Source organism: Arvicanthis niloticus, chromosome 10 (genome assembly GCF_011762505.2).
Source record: "Arvicanthis niloticus isolate mArvNil1 chromosome 10, mArvNil1.pat.X, whole genome shotgun sequence".
Taxonomy (NCBI): domain Eukaryota; kingdom Metazoa; phylum Chordata; class Mammalia; order Rodentia; family Muridae; genus Arvicanthis; species Arvicanthis niloticus.
The window spans coordinates 36,817,512-36,825,011 of NC_047667.1; the positions used below are offsets into that span (position 1 = coordinate 36,817,512).

General features: G+C 39.7%; 1 pseudogene; it reads right to left on the reverse strand.

Annotated features, from left to right (window-relative positions):
* Positions 1–125, reverse strand: part of LOC117716599 (protein YAE1 homolog pseudogene) — a 671-nt pseudogene extending 546 nt beyond the window's left edge.
* Positions 126–7,500: the final 7,375 nt, after the last annotated feature.

Genomic DNA, 7,500 nt, shown 5'->3' on the forward strand with positions numbered 1-7,500 from the left:
ACTCGTTTCCGCATGTGACCCTGCCATTCCCACTGCACTAACAGAGACTCGTCCGCTGCTTCCTCATCAAACACGTCCTGGTCTCCGGGGATCGGGATCTCAGAAGCGGCTCGAAACCAAGACATCGCCGGGAACCGTATCAAATATTTTTAACTAAGATACTGAACTGTTGTCTGTTGTGTCACTTTGGGGGGTGGAGTGGGGAGGATAGCATTTCAGAAAGGGTCTCATTATGTAGCTGGGCTACCTTGGAACTTACTATGAAGATGAGAATAACCTTGAATACACAGATTATCTGCCTGCCTCTGCTTCTAGTGCTGGCATTAAAGACAAATACTACCACTACTAGCTCTGCCTGTTGTTCCTAAATTCTTATCTCAAGAATAAGAATTTATTTTTTTTCCTTTGGGAGACAGAATAATAACTGTAGTACTAAGTTTTACCAAACCATATCTGCTTTTTTAAATAAATAAATAAATAGATAAATAGATAAATAAATAAATAAGGATGTTGCTGACTCTAGAAGCACACCACACAAATGCTTCTGAAAGGTGGATTAATCACAATACTCTGCTAAGCCATCAAAGCCGGAATTGTCTTTTACTAACATTCAGTAGAACACATTGTTACATACTAAGAATTGATAGCTCAAAAGCCAATTGACGTCGCCGACAGTGCTAAAGTGGTTCATGAATTTGAAATGACAACAGATGCTTTGAAAAGGAGAGCTGGTCGGATTTTGATTGAACATGCTAATTTTCAAAAAGAATCATTCCTGGCTCGATTTTATACAGTGCAACCTGTTAAGGCTATTTGGAAATCACAGGGGCTGGTGATAAAATAATATTGAGCTCAATTATCCATTATCAGAGGAAGAGAAGCCAGCATCCCTTTACAGAGTTATTTAAATTTACAATGCAGAAGGGAAGTCACCCAGTGACTCAGAGGACAAGTGCTTTCATGCTCAGGGAGTTGGGGTGAATAAGTGACAGAAGTTGAGTCTATATTCCTGCTAATTTGGTTTTGCTTCAAGATTGAAGTCTTACTTTCTACCACTTGAGAAAAGAGAGTTAAACAAACATCCTCTGTCCTTAAGGCAAGATAAAATTGAATCCTTTATCATGGGGATCCATAATGGATAAGATTAAAAATTCTCAACAGTCAGATAACTTCAGAAAATATTTAAGTGGAGTGTTGTATGAGCAATGTGTAACTTTAGGTCCGTATGCTCTTGGCTGCAAAAAACTAAGTTCAAATATCCCCCAATTACAAGATTTATTTATAAATTGAGGGTAGTCCTCAGCTAACCCCTCTTTAGGCCTTTACAATTTCTTCAGCAAAACACACTATGATGGGGGTGGAACTGTGTACCCAGAACTGTGATACAAGGTCTGGTTTCTAGATATTTGCTAGTTGCCTGATATCTGTCCTCCTTAATATAATCCTTTAAGGTTCCTCTAAAGGTACAGACTTTACATAAGTATAAGCATTAGTCACGGCTTGGATCAACATGATATCAATGAATTAATTTACTATACAACAAAGTAAGAGAGTTTCATAGAACACAAAATTAATAATACATGATACTTAACAAAATATTTCAAAAAAAAGAGATTATTGAAAAAAGCTTTATGAGGAAGCAAATACCAATTTAAATGAGCTAAGATGTCTTTTTTTTTTTTCTTACCTTACATTGTTGTGCAGTGGAAAGAGACTTTAACTCCATAGTTTGGGGACCCATAGCCGCTACACTCTCCTCATAGCTTCTCATAGTCTCTCACTGAGTTTTGAAACAGGATAGTTGCTTGCAAAGACATAAGAAAACCATACATTTATAACTTGTTCATTGTAAGATTTGTGTTATTTTTTACTACTTACTTTAGCATATGAGAAAATATTCACAGTATCAGAATAAAGATGTTAAAGAGTTGTTGCCTTCCGGTCTAGGCCAGAACACTGAGCAGACCTTGGGTGGCAGCTCTGCCCCCAACATCCAAGAACCCAGAGGAAGAAGGGATCCCAGGTGCTCGAACTCAGGCAGTATCTTAGGTAAGCAGACAGCAGGGCCCGCCCTCAACAGGGAGTAACTGGGAACCAAAAGGACCCAGGAAGTCACTCCCGGCCTGGAACACTGGTTTCTTCCGGTCTGGCCCAGAGCACTGAGCAGATCTTGGGTGGCAGCTCTGTCCCCAACCTCCAAGAACCCAGAGGAAGCAGGGATCCCAGGCGTTCTAACTTGGACAGTGTCTTAGGAACTAGTTCTCAGATTTGAGGTCTAGATCAGACCTCTGCCAGGTCTGCTGTTGTGTGGACCCTGAATTCCACCTGAGACATACTGGAAGGTCCACTCAATCCAGAGCCACAGAGGAACAAATGAACTCAGAGCTTCAGACAACATATCCTGAGATATTCTAGAGGAGACACTGCACCCAGAACAGCAGACACCTAGCTGGACTACTACCTTGGAGGCACCATATCCTGAGGCATCCTAGAGGTACCACTGTAATCAGTGCAGCTGGAAAAGATCACAGAGACATCTGGACCCCTAGGAGATCAGACACAAGCTAGATAACTAGAAAGACAGGCTTCAGTCAGAGACAGCAAGTACAGGCAGCACTAGAGTTAACCAGATGGCAAAAGGCAAGAGCAAGAATGTAAGCAACAGAAACCAAAGTTACATGGCATCATCAGAACCCAGCTCCCCCATCAGAGCAAGCCCTGAACACCCCATCACACCAGAAAAGCAGGAATCAGAATTAAAATCACTTCTCATGATGATGATAGAGGGCTTTAAGAAAGACATAAATAACACTCTCAAAGAACTTAAGGAGAACACTGATAGACAGATAGAAACCCTTAAAGAGGAAACACAAAAATCCCTTAAGGAATTTCAAGAAAATGCAACCAAACGGGAAAAGGAATTAAACAGAACCATGCAGGATCTAAAAATGGAAGTAGAAACAATAAAGAAATCACAAAGGGACAATACCCTGGAGATAGAAAACCTAAAAAAAAAGATCAGGAGTCATAGACACAAGTATCACCAACAGAATTCAAGAGATAGAAGAGAGAATCTCATGTGCAGAAGATACCATGGAAAACATTGACACAACTGTCAAAGAAAATGCAAAATACAAAAAGTTACTAACCCAAAATATACAAGAAATCCAAGACACAATGAGAAGGCCAAACCTAAGGATAATAGGTATAGATGAGGGGGAAGACTCCCAACTAAAAGGACCAGTAAATATCCTCAACAAAATTATAGAGGAAAACTTCCCTAACCTAAAGAAAGAGATGTCCATAAATATACAAGAAGCTTACAGAACTCCAAATAGTTTAGACCAGAAAAGAAATACTTCCCGCCATATAATAGTCAAAACATCAAATGTACAAAACAAAGAAAAAATACTAAAAGCAGTAAGGGAAAAAGGCAAAGTAACATATAAAGGCAGACCCATAAGAATTATACCAGACTTCTCACCAGAGACCATAAAAGCCAGAAGATCCTGGACCGATATCATACAGACCCTAAGAGAACACAAATGCCAGCCCAGACTACTATACCCAGCAAAACTGTCAATCATTATTGATGGAGAAACCAAAATATTCCATGACAAATCCAAATTTACACAGTGTCTCAACACAAATCCAGCACTTCAAAGAATAATTGGTGGAAAACTCCAACACAAGGAGGGAAACTACAACCTAGAAAAAGCAAGAAAGTAATGTTCCAAAAACCCCAAAAGAAGATAGTTACACAAACATATCTCCACGGATGTTAGCCCAAAAGCTTGGATTATTGAAGACTCAACCCACAGACCACATGAAGCTCATGAAGAAGGACGACCAAGAGGGGATGCCTCAGTTCTACTTAGAACGAGAAATAAAAATGCTCAAGGGAGCATATAGGGAAACAAAACATGGAACAGAAACTGAAGGAGGGGTCATCAGGAGACCTTTCCACCTGGGTATTCACCCCATGTACAGCCACCTAATCTAAACACTGTTGTGGATGGCTGGAAGTGCATAATGTGAGGAACATGATATAGCTGTCTCCTTAGAGGTCAGCCAAAGACTAAAACACTCAGAGGACAATGTTCACAATTAACCACTGATATGATCAGGGGTTTCCCAATGGAGAACTTAGTGAGAGGACTGAAGGAGCAGAAAGGGTTATTGACCCCAGGTGGAAAGCAACAATACCAAACAACCAGAGCCCCCCAGGGTCTAAACCACCAGCCTGGGAACACATAGGGAAGGACCCAAGACTCCAGAGGTATATGTAGGGGAGGATGGCCCTGTCGAACATAGGTGGGAGAGGAGTTTCTTGGTCCCATAAAAAAAAAAATGAATGAAAAATGAATGAATGAACACACAGTGGGGGGGGGATGTGAGGGCGGGGAGGGGATGGTGAGGGGGTAGGTGTGGTCACTGCCTCATAGAAGCATGAGGGGGGGTGATGGGATAGGTTTCTGGGTGGTGGGAGGAAGTAGGCTAATGGGATAAAATCTGAAACGTAAATACTACAACCAATTTTAAGAAGCGGGGGGAAAAAAAGTCTTCAGAACCAACATCTTTAAAAAAAAATGTCAGCCCCCTGGGGGTGGGGAATTTTTTTTTTCTTGATACTAAAACTTGTTCTGAGAATTGTATATTGCAGAATATAGCCTTGGTGTATCTACTCATCAAGCATACTGAGCAGACCTGCCCAAACCTCTGATGTCCTGGAATTCCATCTGGATTCAGTGAAGACACAGCATCAGAGGCTTATCAACTTACTCTCCCCCCCACCCCTCTTCTAAAATCTCAACGCTCTTAATCAGCTTGACGAAGTTAAAGAAGAGTCAGCGCCCCTATTCCCTGAGCTTGGGGACTAATGTGGTTAATAATGGTCTGTCTTTCTAGGGACAAGTAGTGGTTTTGTTGGAACAGGGGGGATTAGCTAGGACTTACTGCATAGCCATAACCTACTGGTAGAAATCTGTATAATTATTATCAAGATGAAGTTATAAATTCTTAAAGGGTACAAAATTTACTTTGATCTCAAATTTAAGGTTTTCATTGGTATGAGGCTCTTATTAATATAAAAATGAGATGAATATTGATACTCTCATGGGCATTGTGCCTGTATAACACATTTAGGAATACAATGCCTAGACCCAGCCCTTTTTTAACTTTTTTAACTGATTTGGGACAGTTAACCTATGAGTTAAGGGACTATAGCAAATTCATATTTTTGAGTTTATTGTTAGGGTGCTTTCCATATTTTACTTAGAAATAGCTGAGAGGAGTTAACAGAAAACAGTCCAGGTTACCTTACATGGATAGTTGGTTTTCAAAACACCAGAAGTCCATAGAACTGATGCTACAAATATTTATATATTAATGTTCATATTGATTAGAGACCTGTCTGCTCCTGACAGCTTCCTGTCGTGGATTCTAAGAAGAAATTGAGCATCCTTGGAGTTACTCCAGTTGTGTGGTAACAGCCACTAGGCAAGAATTGCCTCTCTACATCTACAGACAAATTACTGTCCAGAAAAGGACACACATGCAGAATAGTCGACTGATTCTATCTGCCTAGACAGAGTAATCAGTCCTTAATAATCCTGCATCACCAAGGTCTGTCAGATGATTCTGGGCTAGAAGGCTGAAGATTTGATGCTCCAACGTTTGGTAGTATAGGGGCTTTTCAGGTGTTCAGAGGTCTCTATAAATTGGCTAAGTTTTAGAAGCTATGCTTTGTGCTTCCCACAATTATAGTTAACTCAGTCATTCTGGATTTCTGACGGGGTTGAAAACTTATAGCTATTTACCGTAAGAGAAAAGATTTGAGTGGATGGTCGTCAGCTGACATTCATCCTAAAGCCAGGTTCAGAACTAAATGTTTTAGTTAGGATAGATGACAGAGGTGCTGGTTAGTCAACAAAATGATGGACTGGGTACTAGGACTATCTTGTACCTCACTGGTACAAATTGGCATAATTATGCTCTAATTGTATTTTGAGAGAAAAGTTTCATTTTAACAGGAAGGGTGATGTGTAGGAGGAGCTAAGGTAGGAGGAGTACTGAGAGGAAGAAAAGGAGTAAGAAGAGGAGGAGAAGGATAGGAGAAGCTAGGTGATGAAAGAGAGAAAGAGGGGGGAGACAGGGAGGCAGATATTCATGTATCTCCACCAGTAAAAGATAGTTGTTATATCTAGGTCGGGCAGTGGGTTACACCTCTGATTGAACAATCCCAAACTTATAACGCTTATGATTAACATTATTTAAAAAAAATGTATAAATGCAAAAAGGAAAAGGGGGCATGGGATAGGGGTTTTCTAAGGGGGGGGAATGGGGAAAGGGGATGGCATCTGAAGTGTAAATAAAATATCTAATTAAAAAAAGAAAAAAAAAGAGTTGTTTTTCAGATACAGTAGAATCCATCTATTCTTTCCATTCATATTTTATGTTATACACCTTGAAATATGGTTAATGTTATCAAGTCTAAAATGTGGATTTTGTGGTTGTGGTATAATAAGGCCATATTTTGACAAACTAACAGTCAAAAAGTTTATAACAAACTGAATAATTTCATCTACTGCCCTTGACAAAAATATCCAGCTTAGAGTACTGCCTACAGAGGAGCTTAAGGGGGATTTGCTGGAACACCATGGGCTTTTCTAGCCTTTTTAATGGGTAGCTCAAATGCCATCCTAGTACAGAACATATGTACTTCTAATAGTGATGACCAGTTTCTCTTTAATTGGCTGATTAGATAGCCGAGATCACGTGTATCAGTCAAGGTTGTAGAGAGTTTGGACATATATCAGTTGGAAAGGTAAGTCTGCAGGCTCATTAAATAATTTTCATAGTTTTCTTTGAAAAAAAGATACTGTGTTAGAAATTGGATCTTGGAGGTATTTGATTCTATTTTTCTTATTCTAAAATTTAATTTCTTAATTCAATCTGATATGACAATGCTCTTTCTTTCATATTGAAAGTCAACATGATTTTTTCATTAATTTTTAAAGGCAGCACTGTCATTTCCTAGGTTAATTTTAAATCTGTGAGAACAAGTGATGATCGGCCTTCTCAATTCTTTGTACCACAAGGCCAGCTGAAAGTTCACATTTTAGATATCCTCTTAACCAGAGAAGACCATTATCCCGACTTTCAGCGTTCCTCACTTGCCTATAATTCTTTGTGTAGGGTTGAGGCCTCCTCGTTTTCTCACATAAATGGTCGGCCCTGAAAACACCTACAAGTGTTGTGATCCATGACTTCATGAAGACTGATTAGTTAGCTAAGTTTCCAGCACCAGGCCTGTTTTCCCTCTGATAGATGGCTTTAAGACCAATTAGAAATAAGCTTTTGTGGAATCTGACATTGGCCAAGGACAAGGAAATGGGCTTCAGGCAGGAATCTGACATTAGGTTAGAACAAACAAGTAATTTCAGGCAGGAATCTAAATCTTAGTGTAGAACAAAGAAGTAGGCTTCAGACATGAAAATG